The sequence below is a fragment of the Spinacia oleracea genome, chromosome 1, assembly GCF_020520425.1.
Source record: "Spinacia oleracea cultivar Varoflay chromosome 1, BTI_SOV_V1, whole genome shotgun sequence".
Taxonomy (NCBI): Eukaryota; Viridiplantae; Streptophyta; class Magnoliopsida; order Caryophyllales; family Amaranthaceae; genus Spinacia; species Spinacia oleracea.
Genome location: NC_079487.1, coordinates 54,941,953 through 54,956,081, shown reverse-complemented (window position 1 = coordinate 54,956,081; position 14,129 = coordinate 54,941,953). Strand labels below are relative to the sequence as shown.

Below are 14,129 nucleotides of genomic sequence, written 5' to 3'. Positions count from 1 at the left end.
CATTCGTGCCGCACGGGCGACGAGCTCCCTTGCTCGTCGTCGCATGCCCGCACTATACAACACCCCTTAAGGGTAACACGAAGCGTCCATTGCTTTGTGCGTGCAAGTTGTATGAACGAATCGCATAAAAAAAATTTAAAATTTATAAAATTAATGACAAATTAATAAATATTATTAATTTCATAATTTTAGGGCGAAAAAATCGAAAATTTATTATCCAATTGATTTCCGATTGTTATGGATTCAAGTCTAGGTCATAAAAATTTAAAATTTATCAAAAATTTACAATTTTTATGGTGGTTTTTAATCATAGGTTTCTAATTAAATTATAAATAATTATGAAAATCAAATTAATTCTAAATTATTCTAATTTTCAACAAATTAATCATAATTACAAATTAGATTGCATAATTAACAAGGCTAGGCATTCAAACTTGTTAAACATATACAGTAGGTCAATCAAAAATTCAAGATTTATCAACAAGAATCGCAAATATTTAATTTAACATCTTAAATTTACGAAATTTTGCATTCGAAAAACTAAAACCTTCGAAAAGTCATAGTTAGGCTTCGAATTTGAGAATTCTGGGTTCGGCAGAAAAATACTATTTTTGTCAAAATTTTAGAATGCCTTTTACATGCGAAATTGACACAAAAATCACTCGATTTGGATGAGTAACGAAGAAACTGCCGAAAAAACTGCGTACGTATAATTAAATAAACGCAATTTGCAATTAATTAACAATTACGAAAATTAATCACCCCTTTTAATTCTTGCAAATTTGTAATATTTAACCATGTTCATGCAATTTAGATTATGAAAATAATAAGGGGCTCGTGATACCACTGTTAGGTTATGATACATATGATATTACATAAATCATGCGGAAACAACCATTAACCCAGGATTACATATTATTTACACATAATCATATAGCATAATTTAGATGCATACTCTTTGTTGCGTGCCCTCCCTAGCTGCGCCCGAAGCGAACCAGAACAAGTCTTTAGGACTCCAAGTGTCGTCCCTCCGTAGATAGTCCACAGCACGTCCGGATCCGCCTTAAGATTGACCAACTAGAATCGCCCTTAAGGTACTAGAATTTTCGGCACTTTTGAGCAAGATGTGTGGCTGAATTTTTCTCTCAAAAACTCACTTTGAATACTTTGAAAACTCGTTATAAATTGTGAACCCTGGCCACATATTTATAGGGGTATGGAAAGGGAATTGGAATCCTATTCAGATACAAATTAATTAAACCTAGAATTCTACAAGAACTCTAATTTAATTAATTTATCAAATAGAATTAGGAATTTAATCATTAACCGAACTCCGCACGTTTTAGGAAACGTGCACGAACACAAACACTTACACACGCACACACGGCAGCCACGATGGGCCGCCCATGCGTGCGCACGAGCAGCAGCCCACGCAGCGAGGCCTGCGCGAGCTGCAAGCCCACGCAGCTCCCGCGCGCGCTGTGCGCGCTGCCACGGCCTGCTGGGCCTGGCCTTGCGCTGGGCCTGGCGTGGCTGTTTGTGCGGCGCGCTTGGCTTGCTGGGCGATGGCCTGGCTTCGTGCTGGGCCTCGTCCGGCAGGCCTCGTCCGATGCTTATTCGTACGATACGCTTCCGATTAAATTTCCGATTCCGGAATTCATTTCCGATACGAACAATATTTAACATTTCCGATTCCGGAATTAATTTCCGTTTCGAACAAATATTTAATATTTCCGTTTCCGGAATTATTTTCAGATTCCGGTAATATTTCCGATTCTGACAATATTTCCGTTTCCGGCAATATTTCCGATTCTGGTAATATTTCCATTTCCGATAATATTTTCCGATACGTACCATGTTTCCGTTTCCGGCAACATCTACGACTTGGATAATATTTATATTTCCGATACAATCCATATTTCCGTTTCCGGTAATATCATCGTTTCCGGAGTATTCATTTCTTGCCTGTGACGATCTCAGCTCCCACTGAAACCAAGATCCGTCGGTTCCGAATATCCATAGATAGAGTATTTAATGCCATTAAATACTTGATCCGTTTACGTACTATTTGTGTGACCCTACGGGTTCAGTCAAGAGTAAGCTGTGGATTAATATCATTAATTCCACTTGAACTGAAGCGGCCTCTAGCTAGGCATTCAGCTCACTTGATCTCACTGAATTATTAACTTGTTAATTAATACTGAACCGCATTTATTAGACTTAACATAGAATGCATACTTGGACCAAGGGCATTATTTCCTTCAAAACATCTTTCAACTTTTGTGGTGTTTGGCCTAGTTTCAGCTTTTGGGTCATAGAAACTCTCCTAGAAGCTTGGCCAAACACTACCTAAGTTTTATTAATTTACTTACTTCAGTTATGTTACTAAAAAACTAGTTAGCTTTCCTACCATCTTCATGAGGCTAAGGATTAATATAAGCTCCTAAGTTGACATATTAACACACTCAAATACCTAAACACTCTAAATATCGCACACCAGAATACCTAATGCTACAGCTACCCAAAGCTACTACTTAGACCAACTGAAACCACTACCAGGAATCCAGGCTAAACCAAATCTGCATTAGTACCCACTGCCCCTCCCTGCAGCAACCACACTCCTGAGAATAGTCAATATAATGCAGCTGCTAATCAGTCAATGCAGGTCAACACTGAAGCAGGATTGCATCAACAAACTCTCAGAACCACCTAGCTGATCCATGATTTCAAAACAACCACAAGACCAGCAGTGCAGGAATAAATAATTTTGACTCCAGAATACTGCAGGGTCACAAACAAGACACTCCCCAACTGCCTGCACCAAAAACTATCAGAACCCCTGTCACTCTCAAATTGTGCCTAACAACAAGCCATGAAGTACACAACTAATAATGAAATCATGGGAAGCCTTCTGACACTAAGCAAAGACAACTCATCAGTCAGAAGTAAAACAAAAGTTGGATACGGGGTATCCAACACACGATCTCCTATCCTTTATTGCTTAAGTTATCAAATTCTGAAACCATTCCAAGCAATCACTAATATGTATAAGACATTTAGGCAGAATTTAGATGCACTGGTCAAAAAATAGTAGAGCTTGTTAGGAGTTTTCTCAGTGATGAAATTGCCAACATAAAGGAGTTATAACTTACCGAGTCAGCCACAAGTCACCTTGCCCTTGACTTGCGAAACTATGCCGCCCTTTCTAACTAATAATCGTAATGGATGTTACACCGATGTGCCATACACGCGCTGTACAATGTCTGGCTTTACTTGAGCGAAGTAGTTCAGCCCGCAGTGGTTAGGAATCTGTATAGTTAACAACTGGCACAAGAGATGGTCAAGCCTAGACTTTGTGGCCTAGTAACCTACTATAGGAGTTAGCACTAATGAATCCATAACACCTTCTACTAGAAAACTACATCCCTTCAAACAAATCATGATCGTAATTTAACATCATACTACACTCTCTTTAATTGCATTGGTTCTACAACAGAGTTCAAAATTCAAGCATCCAGAGATGAAATTCTTTAAACTAACAAGAAAGTTAGAAGACTCAATTACCAGCAAAGAGTCAGACATTCTATTGAATTTATAAAGAATATACTAGCCAATAAAGATGGAGATATTCAAAGTTGCATTTCATCAAATATGCAGTAGGCATTCAAAGGGAGTACACAATTTATATAACACATTTATAGCTGAACAGAAAAAGGCTAATACCTTCTAGAGTGCCAGTCAAAGACTCGATACTCTTAGCAAGCTTATTGAGTGTTGCTTGCTGCCCTTTCAATCGGAGAAGCCAAATTGAAACAACCATTGCATTGAAGAATTCACATAGGACCTCATTATAAATACGCTTTGAATTAGCAATGAAAATTGCAAAAACGAAAACAAGATAGCCATTAAAATCCCTAAAATAGCAATCGGAGTAGCAAAAAAAGAAACAAAACCACAATTTTAAAAGCCCTAAATTTATCCATCAAAATCGCGGAACACTATACAAAGAATTTCGAAACCCAAACTTCAACAATCAAAATGGAAAATAATTGAACAAGAAATCTAACAATTGTAAACTTACTTGGCGAAAATTGAAGAAATTCGAAGGGACGAACTTGAAGAAGGTGAGAATCGCAGAGCATATCCAGGAGGAGGGAGAAAATTGGAATAAGAGAGAGAAACGAGAAAGAGAGAAATGGAGTTGAAAGAAGGAAGTCATTCACGCTAGAAACTATGGAGTACCAAAGAACTCTTAATTTTTTATTTGATCGGGTGAAATATGAGCTCTTGGATTAAATGGATCGGGTGGCCGAGATTATACATATAAAAATTAACATAATCTATACCTAGTATTTAAAAACTGTAACCATAGGTGATAAAATGACAAGTGCCATCACCTCATCAATCTACCTTTTTTTCTACATTTTTATCATTATAATAGAGAAAATTCAAAAGACACCCTTATTAAAATAAATAAATTAATTAAATAAATAAACAACTCAAAAGACACACATAACAAAAATATACAATAAATAATCATAACTTAATAAACTAACTTAAATTATATTAATCAACCAATATTTCATGACAATAACAATAACAATAAACATTAAACACTAATACTTACTTTGTATAAGTTAATAGTCTTTTTAAATTCTTAACTACAAAAAAGAGAAAACTAAACATCTAACCAAAATAAGCCATCAACCATTTCATCATATCACCACACCATCAACTCTATATCATCATCATTTTCAACAAAAAAATATCATCATACATTTTCCCGTGGTATGTGTGCGTGTTTTATGTTATATGTCGCGTGTATCTTCTTTAATTTTCTATGGCCAAATCTCAAATTTCGCCAATGTTCATTATGATTATTTTAATCATCATTTTAATTTATCATAGATATTATATTGTACAGTATATTATCACGGTTGTTGATTGTTTTCTCTAAATATTATTTAGATTAATTTAGTAATAACCTTAAATGTTATTTATTTATATATTTATATCTTACAATAAACAAAATTTATGAATTTACATAAATAATTTCAAATTTCATAACACCTAAAATTTGTTGTATGTCGAGCAATGTAAGTTATTTTAACATTTTATAAATTGCTCTCGTGCATTGCACGGGCCAAATTGCTAGTTAAGCATTAATAATCCGACTAAGAGAGACTTATGTCTTTTTATAGGGTTTTGACTAAGTCCAAAACTAACAAAATCACAAAATTTAAAAATTTAAAAAAAATTACTAAAAAGTCAAACCAAGTCAACGTTGATCTAAACTAGTTTTGCACAAACTAATAACACCACATGCTACATGTAAGTCCTCTTCAGATCAATCAAGTATTCAAATTTTATTAATTCTGATCAATCAAGTATTCAAGTTTTATTAATTCAAATCAATCAAGTATTCAAGTTAAGTTCAGTTAATTAGTTCAGGTTTAGGGGTTAAGGTTTTGGCGTAACTTTTTTTTCATTTCTTTAAATTATAATAATAACAAGCCCTAACTAAAATTTTGTATTTTTTAAAATTAAAATTTAAGTGAAAAATCAAGTTTAATCAATTAAGATCAATCAATTATTCAACTTTAATCAGTTCAGATCAATTTAACTAAGTTCAGGTTTAGGGGTAAGGATTTAAGGAAATTTTCAATTTTAATCAGATCAAATCAATTTAGTATTCAAGTTTAATCAGTTCAAATCAATAAAGTATTCAAGTTTAATCAGTTCCAATAAGTTCAGTTAAGTTCGGGTTTAGGGGTTAGGAGTTAAAGTTTAGGGTTTTAGGGTTTAGGATTTTGGCTTAACTTGCTTTTCATTTCTTTCAATTATAATAATAACAAGCTCATATTCAAGACTATAAGATAAGGGCCGGTTCGGAGACGATTTTGTTTGTGGTTTTCCCGTTTATTTTGTTTAAAAACAAAATGAAAGTTGTTTGGGTAAATTGATTTAAAAATCGAATTCCTCGCAATTTTTGTATAAAAAAACGGAAAAATGATAACCATTATAAGTGGTTTCGTGGTTTTTGTTTTGAGTTGGGAAAGGTGTTCACCTATGTCGCTCTCTCTCCTCAGTCCTCCTTTTTTATATCCCTTCTTAAAAAAATTCTCTCCTCTTGACATCAAAATTTTCGCAGAAAAATTCTACCTTTACTATTCCCAATTGATCTTTACATTTTTACGATCTTCGTTTATATAAAATCAGATTATTACCCCTTCTATTTTAAAATCCTCACCCTCGAAAATCAAGCACTTTTTAGAAAAGTGGAGAAATTACGAGGTTATTGTTGCTTCATGTTTTGAAAATTGAGAAAAAAAATGAAGGGTGAGTTTAGGGCATTTGGAGACGAAGAGGGCTTGAATTTTATGCGATTAGATAATCTCTGAAGTGATGTGGCACGAAAATAGCCGTGAATGAACAGAAGCCTAATATAAATAATGTTATAAAACTGTTCAATTTGCAAAACTGAAGGTGATTCAGACCTGTAGAGGCTGTAAATTTGTGTACATAAATTAAATATACTTTAAAGAAATAATGTATCTTACTATAATCTTCACTAATGTTTTGAAAGATATGATTAACTAGTTGAATTGCTATTTGGTTTACAATTTTGAAGTACTTACAAACATAGGTATGGAGAATGCAATATGTGGCTGCCATGACGAGGAATTTCATAGAAGTTAAAAAGACTGTAAATTTCCCTACGTGATACAATGTATGAGTGATTAGAGTATACTGTAATCATTTTACAAAATTTTGAGTGTAACAACTCTTCAAGTTTACAAATGGTTCTTAGAATAGCCTGTGGTTAGCTTACCAAATATTGAAAAAAATAAGCATAAAACCAACATAAATCTAGATAACTCTTCTACTTCCACTCCCTGTGGCACTGCAGCTCCTTACACCCGTATATTCCTCTTCATAGAGGTATTAGGCGATTCCCTAATTTGAAGATTTTCTAAGACAAGGGCCATCTTATGCGGGAACTTGAAATATGATGCGCGACAATTTGAGGTCGAGCGAGTTTTTAAAAGATAAGGGACCGTCAAAAGGGACGGTCAACGTATGGACTAACTCTTTTCACGTCTTTAATTTGTTCTACCTTGGCGAACCATGTCAAACCAAGACCGATCAATATCTGAACGAAACAAACAATAGTTGTTGTTACTAAATTCAACCGCCATTATTAGACATGTCAAATGGGTCGGTCGGGTCGGATTGTAAAAAAATATTTTCGGGTTTGAGTTAAATCGGGTGGGTCACTTTCCGGGTTTACAAATGCTTGTTTAAGACCCAGAACTTTCGGGTCCGGGTCGACCCAACGAGTTGAGAGATTTTGAAACGCGCATTATATTTTCATTAACGTAGGTGATTAATATACAAAATATGGGCACAAATTAACAAATTTTCCTACACAAGTTTATAGTTAGTCAAATTCAACCATAAAATGGCGTATAATTCAAATTAAAATCGTATCACACATAACAATAGTAAAAACAACGTGTTTATTATGCTTAAATTTTCTCAAAATCTCATTTATTACTATAAATACAATGATTCTCAATCGGTCGGGTCCAAAACGGGTTCGGTCGGGTTTTGACCCATTATTTTTCGGGTTGCTTGGATTCGGATAAAATCGGGTTACGATCACAAAAATTTATTCATGATCCATTATTTTTGGGTTGGGTTCGGGTCGGTTTTCGAGTCGAGTCGATTTTTGACATGTTTAGTCATTTTACATTCCAACAAAAAAAAATAGGTTTAAATTAAAATAAAATAAATTTGTTGTTATTATTGCTACAAGAGACGCGGGATTAGAGCGCGGGCATAAAATTCCCAAAAGAATTCAAAGGGAATCCTCTTTAGCTATTCGGCGCTCTTCCTCTACTCCTTCCTAAACCCTTAATCCAAGATATTTCCCCAAAATTTCACCAAAGTGGGAGTTAAAACACTATTGAGCGCCAGAAATTTCAGGTCACCGCGCCTCTCCCTCAATTCCTACTCTCTTGTGAACTGCCCTGCCCTTTTGAAGAAGATCAATCGGTGATTTGATTAGCGGCAAGTCTCTGATGAGGCATTTCTTCTTTTATCATTGAATACTTTATCTAATTTTCCGCTTTTCTCAAGTTCGTTTCGGACCATGAATTTCTAGGGTTTAAATACGCTGATTATAGTTTGATTAGTCTTCTGTGTTTGAATTTGATTCTTATTTCTGAGGAAATACGTTCTCTGCTTCATTGTCATGATTTTTGGTTTTAATTTTGTGTATGTAAAAATTATAATGAGTTTTTATATATGCTGGGTTGTTATCGGGGCCTCAAGCAGGTGAGTCGATTTCCAACTTCTGAAGTTTGAATTTTGTTATTGATTGAATACGATCTACTGTATTATCGCTCTTTGAGCAAATTGAAGTTGTTGATTTTTTTTCTTCTGAAAATGCAAAAGTTCATGTTTCAATTGTTTCTAGTTTTTGTTAATTTTGAAGGTTTAGTTAGAATCTGAAGCAATTTATTGATCTGACCGACTTGAATTTCAAACTTTAGCTTTTTGCTTAAATTTAGATTTAGAATGCTGTCAGAAATAGAGCAAAGTTCACCAATTCTGAAGGTTCTACTGGTATCTATTGCAATTAACAGAACTACTCGACTTTGAATTTCAGTTATTTAGGGTTTTGCTTATCATTTATTCATGAATTACAACTGTGTTGGAAATGACGATGAAATCCGTTATAAGTTCATTACAGTTGAAGGTTCAACTAGGTTTTGAAGCTATTTACTGATTTATTCAATTTGAATTTCAAACTATATGATCAGAGTTGACCATAGTTAAATTTCTGCTATTTGTTGTATTTGTTTAGCTTGTGTATATCATTATCTCATCTGAAAATTTATGGCAGGTGAATTCATTTAGACTAGACTTTAAAAATGAAAATATTGATGGTATAAAGATCATGGATCCATGCGGTATAACATCCTGCATATTATCAAGTATAGCTCAATCTAATCACTGACATAGGTAAAACAATTCTACATATTATCAAGTATTGTCATAGAGGTTAAATTGCCTCGGTGACCCTTGAGCCTTTTTATACATTGCCTGACAGTTATGTTGTTTATGTAAAATTATATCTGATTTGAGCCTTTGGATGTCACAAATAAAATTATTTCCAGAACATGTATTGCAGCAAGGTAAGACTCTTTCATTTTAGCAATTGGGCAAGAAGAAATTATCAAACTCTTCACATACTACCAGCTCTATAATCTTTCTTTTAGTTTATTGCACTGAAGTTGCTGACAATCAATTGTTTTTGATTTGTGGGCTTCATTATTAAACTCATAAACACATAATAGGTGAGTTCTAATATCCAGAGAATTGGTTGGGTATGAAGAAGTAAATTACTTCCTTCCTCAGATGTTGATCTCGAGTTAGTGCAGAATTCCTCATTTCAGGGAAGAATTAAGTTGTTCTGCTATTAGTCAACCACATGCTTGGATGTAAATTACCTTGAAAAAACGAACTTGAACATCAGTAATCAGGTTGCTTTCTCTTTGTTTTTGAATTGCATCTTTTTAATCGGCACTCAACTTTGAAGTGACTTCTAAGTTCTAACGTTGTTTGTTTTATGAAACAGGAAAGGGTTTCCATTGGGACTGAAGTAGTCTGTCATTCAAAAGAACACACTATAGGAAATATGGTTGGAGAAGCAAGCGTCACATATGAACTTCCAACAATTTGGTGCCAAACAGGTAGTTTGATCATTGATGTTTTCTGTATCTGGTTTTTTCTTTTGTAAAAAATAGAAACAAACTGATATGTTTTACCATATCTGGGTAACTGATGATAACCTGATGATAAAATATCCATGGTAGAATTTGTTCAAGGGCAACTGAAATGGTTAATGTAATACATACCTAATGCGATGTAGAGAATATTACTTAGTTATATTGCATCATTGTAGATAATAAGATAAACACGTACGTCTTTTACCAAGATCCAGTTATATTATTTAGAAATTGGCTGGGGGATATGTTAACTGTCAAGTTGTGATTAAATTAACATCAAACAAAAATAACAAATACAACCATCACTTAGTAGACTTACTCTCCGTTAAATAAAATAAAGAAGCCACAACTAGGCTGAACACATGCTGCTGGCTATCGCAAAAATGTGACACTCTATCAGATCAGGAAGGACTCGAGGTAAGAACACTATTTAGAGTCCCTAATTACCGGTTTTTAGTCACCAAGAGTTCCCTGCAGAGAGACTATTATATTAAAAGTAACTCTCTGGAAAAACCTACCTCATATGAATTTCAAGTTAACCTGTGGTCTATATAAGTCATCTGTGAATCATGTACTTGAGTACTTACTATCTGTTCTCAGGCAGATTTATGGACTTGATCCAGATTATAGTTCCAAGTAGACTGAGTAACCTGCACTTGGACACCAGCAAAACAGCCTGCACTCCGATCTATACAGGCTGCACACCACAGAACGGACTGCACACCAATAGAACAGCCTGCACACCAACACACAACACACCCACACACTGAATAAGCTGCACATTAACCATCCCCCAACTCCTAATAACGTAATTATTTTGTGTGGAATTTGCATCTGATCTTACTGATTGTTAATTCGTTAGCAAAATACATTAAACATAAAAACCAATATCCCCTTTCCCTGTACTTTTAGTCTCTCTCCTCCTCTCACCACTCTTATGGCAACCTCTTCAAATCTCAGTTAGAATCTGAAGCAATTTTTTTATCTGACCGATTTGAATTTCAAACTTTCTAGGTTTTTGCTTGATTTTGGATTTAGAATGCTGTCAGAAGTACAACAAAGTTCACCAATTTTGAAGGTTCTACTAGTCTCTATTGCAATTAACAGATCTAGTCGACTTGAATTCCAATTATCATTTATTCATGAATTATAACTTTGTCGGAAACGATGATTAAATCTGTTAAAAGTTCACTAAAGTTGAAGGTCAAGTAGGATTTAAAGCTATTTACTGATTTAGTCAATTTGAATTTTAAACTATAGGTTTTTGCTTATGATTTCTTCATGAACTTTACTATACCGGACAGACGAAAACTAAATCTGACAGAAGTTCACTATTTTTGGAGGCTCAACTTGAATCTGAAACTTTGAAGTAATTGACTTATCTGGTTGACTTTCTCAATCTTCTTAAGTTTTTGCTAATGCTTTCTTCATGAATTTCACCGGGTCAGAAAGATGGCAACTAAGTGTTAACACAAACTTTAACATCTTTCTCATGTGATGCAGTATTGTCTTCTGTTTTTGCTATACACTTGTTTTAACTTATTTTGTGTCATGGTTTGCGTTCTTGTTTCTATGGTTACATAATATGATTTTATCTTTTCTATTCAGAAATCTTATACATGTCTGTAACTCATGATAAATAACACAGGAAACTGGATTTATGACAGAAACTTTGTGATTAGTTTTACACCGCCACTGAGGAATGAGAGGGCCAAGAGGCTCCCAAGAGACACGAACTAGCCAGCAGTAGTATCACAGTTTCTTCTAGAAGGCTTGTGGTCCTTTCAGATGGCACTCAGGCCACTCAAAGTGTAGCCCTAGAAACTTCTATTTCTCCCCCTACCTTGGTTCAAGGGTCGTTGGCTACTCAAGGAAACCTGAGACCACTGCTGCTATCTGGTGACTTTTTCCTTGGAGCTGACTTCACAAATACCTGCTGTCGAGGACTAAAAGTGCTGCAAAGGATGGTTGAAGCATAGTAGAAGTGTGGAAATTTCAGTTTGTAAAAACTAGTTTTGACCAAAGTTGACCTTAGTTGACTATGCTAGTTTTTTGGGTTTCTTTGGTATTTTTTGTTTTTTTGTCTTCTCGTTAATATTTTTTTCTTTGTTTAGCTTTGGTAGGCTACTGTATTTCATCAAGACCGCATTTTGTTGCGTGACTAGGTTTGGTTGAGCGTGTATAAACATTACTTCATTTTTTGGTTAATAAAATTTCTTATGTACCAAAAAGAGGAAAAAAAAAAATCCAAGCTACAAATTGCATAAATTCACAAGAAAAGTTGGTTTTAAATTGTGATTAGGATTTTGTGTTTGAGTTTAGCAAAGATAAAATGTTTGAATAAATTTACAACCAATTCAAGTTGGGTTAAATGAGTTGCGGTTGTAAAATGGATCGATTTAAATTGGTCACGGGTCAACAGTTGTAAATGGTTCGAGTATAATGAGTAAGAGGAGGTCATAACTTGATTTATATTTTTATATTACCCCCTTATATAATTTAAAGATATGTAATATGATGTAATAGGTCACAACTTGATATAGTTTTATTATTTGTTGTAAAGCTAGAATGTGATGGACTGAAACATCTAGTATCATGTCTTGAGTTTTTATATAGACTTTGGCAACATATATTTAGAAGATAGTATGGTAATATATATTTTACTAGTGCTAAAAAAACTTTTAGGGAAATCTAAATTTCAATAATTGTTGAATATACTTTTAGAGGCTGCCTAAACTTACTAATGCAAAAAATAAAAAATTTGGGGTAATCTAAATTTTTGTAATGCTATAACAATCTTTTAGAGGCGACTACAATATTACTAATGCTACCAATGAGTTTTTAGGGGCAACATCAATTTTAGTAATGCTAAAAATAACTTTTAGAGGCAATCATAATGTTACTGATACTAAAAAGAAACGTTTAGGGGCAACACAGATTTTGCTGATGCTAAAAAGAAGCTTTTAGAGGCAACCATTATTTCAGTAATGTTAAAAAAGTACTTTTAGGGGCAACCTAAATTTCGTTGATGTTAACAAGAAGTTTTAGAGGCAACCATTGTTTCATTAATGCTAAAAAAGTACTTTTAGGGGCAACCTCAATTTCATTAATGCTAAAAAGAAGTTTTTAGAGGCTACCAGTATTTCATTAACGCTAAAAGGTGCTTTTAGGGGCAACCTAAATTTCATTGATGCTAAAAAGAAATTTTAGAGGCAACCATTATTTCATTAATGCTAAAAAGTGTTTTTAGGGGCAACCTAATTTTCATTGATGCTAAAAATAACTTTTAGAGGCAACCATAATTAAGTAATGCTAAAAAGCACATTTAGAGGCCATAAAACATTGATTGCCTCAAGGTGTTTCCTCTATATGTAATTTTTCTTGTAGTGATATTTTTATACTATTACAATGCTGACATATGTAAGCTTCTCTAACTTCCTAGAATTTAGGAGCTTGTAAGGAAAGCTTTATAAGAGCTTTCACTTCCCTGCATTAGCTCGGACGTCCTTGTAATGAGCTGGCTTCTCCAATCTATCTGTTTATGTTTACTACGCAATGCTATCTTCTGCGGATGATGCTTATGATGTTGCTTCTTTTCTTGCTTGCAACAGTCATATTCTGAATTATGATCTAACCAAAACAGCCTTGCTGCAATTGCCATTAGTGCAAGTTGTTCAAGTCTTTGTGTTAAATTGCACAACGTTAACCATTGTGTATTATCAATAACTTTTAGCATTTTGGCACTTATATTGCTACTTTAAGAGGTGACATACTGAAGAACTTTAGTGTGGACCGCCATCTGTTGAGGGAGGAAACATTCACTATTCAACGTTTTAAATTTGCCAAATTTCTTCATCTTGCTTTATGTGCTGAAATACTAACTTTTGTGATGAGATACAATTTGAATTATGTAGTGTAAACATACTTACTCCCTTATTTTTTATTGGTAACTTGATCACTTCGTTGCTTTACTGAAGGTTATTGTGTTTTGATTTTATTCTTCTTTGTATCATCGATGTTTCTTTCTCTAATGTTGGCCTCCCTTTATTATAGTTTGAGAAACACTTACTACATTGCTTGTCTGTGGCATGATAATTTCTTTGTGGGTAGAGGTTCTTGGAGTGTCACTTTCTTGGAAAACTGTTTTCACAAATGAAAGCCATGGAGCAAGATTTCTTGAGCACGCAAAAATTTGCCAGAAACAGAATACCTTCTTGTCTGGTCCTCATTCCAGTGTTGTTGGTGATGCCTCGTGATCCAGTGAAACTGTGCAACCAAAGACTCTACCGAACTCTTCATCCAACGATTGGCTAGATCTTTTGACTGGAGATG

The 14,129-nt window shown here is 34.2% G+C and overlaps 2 long non-coding RNA genes across 2 annotated transcripts; one reads left to right on the top strand and one right to left on the bottom strand.

Moving 5' to 3' along the window:
* Window positions 1-765: 765 nt before the first annotated feature.
* Window positions 766-4,217, bottom strand: LOC110780214 (uncharacterized). The gene is made up of 3 exons (XR_002531396.2): window positions 4,082-4,217; window positions 3,724-3,859; window positions 766-3,324 (listed from the first exon to the last, which is right to left on the bottom strand). It is a non-coding gene; the product is annotated as an uncharacterized lncRNA (long non-coding RNA).
* A 3,667-nt stretch (window positions 4,218-7,884) lies between these two features.
* LOC110776261 (uncharacterized) lies at window positions 7,885-12,011 on the top strand. Its single transcript, XR_002530089.2, has 3 exons — window positions 7,885-9,551; window positions 9,647-9,761; window positions 11,446-12,011. It is a non-coding gene; the product is annotated as an uncharacterized lncRNA (long non-coding RNA).
* The last annotated feature ends 2,118 nt before the right edge of the window (window positions 12,012-14,129 follow it).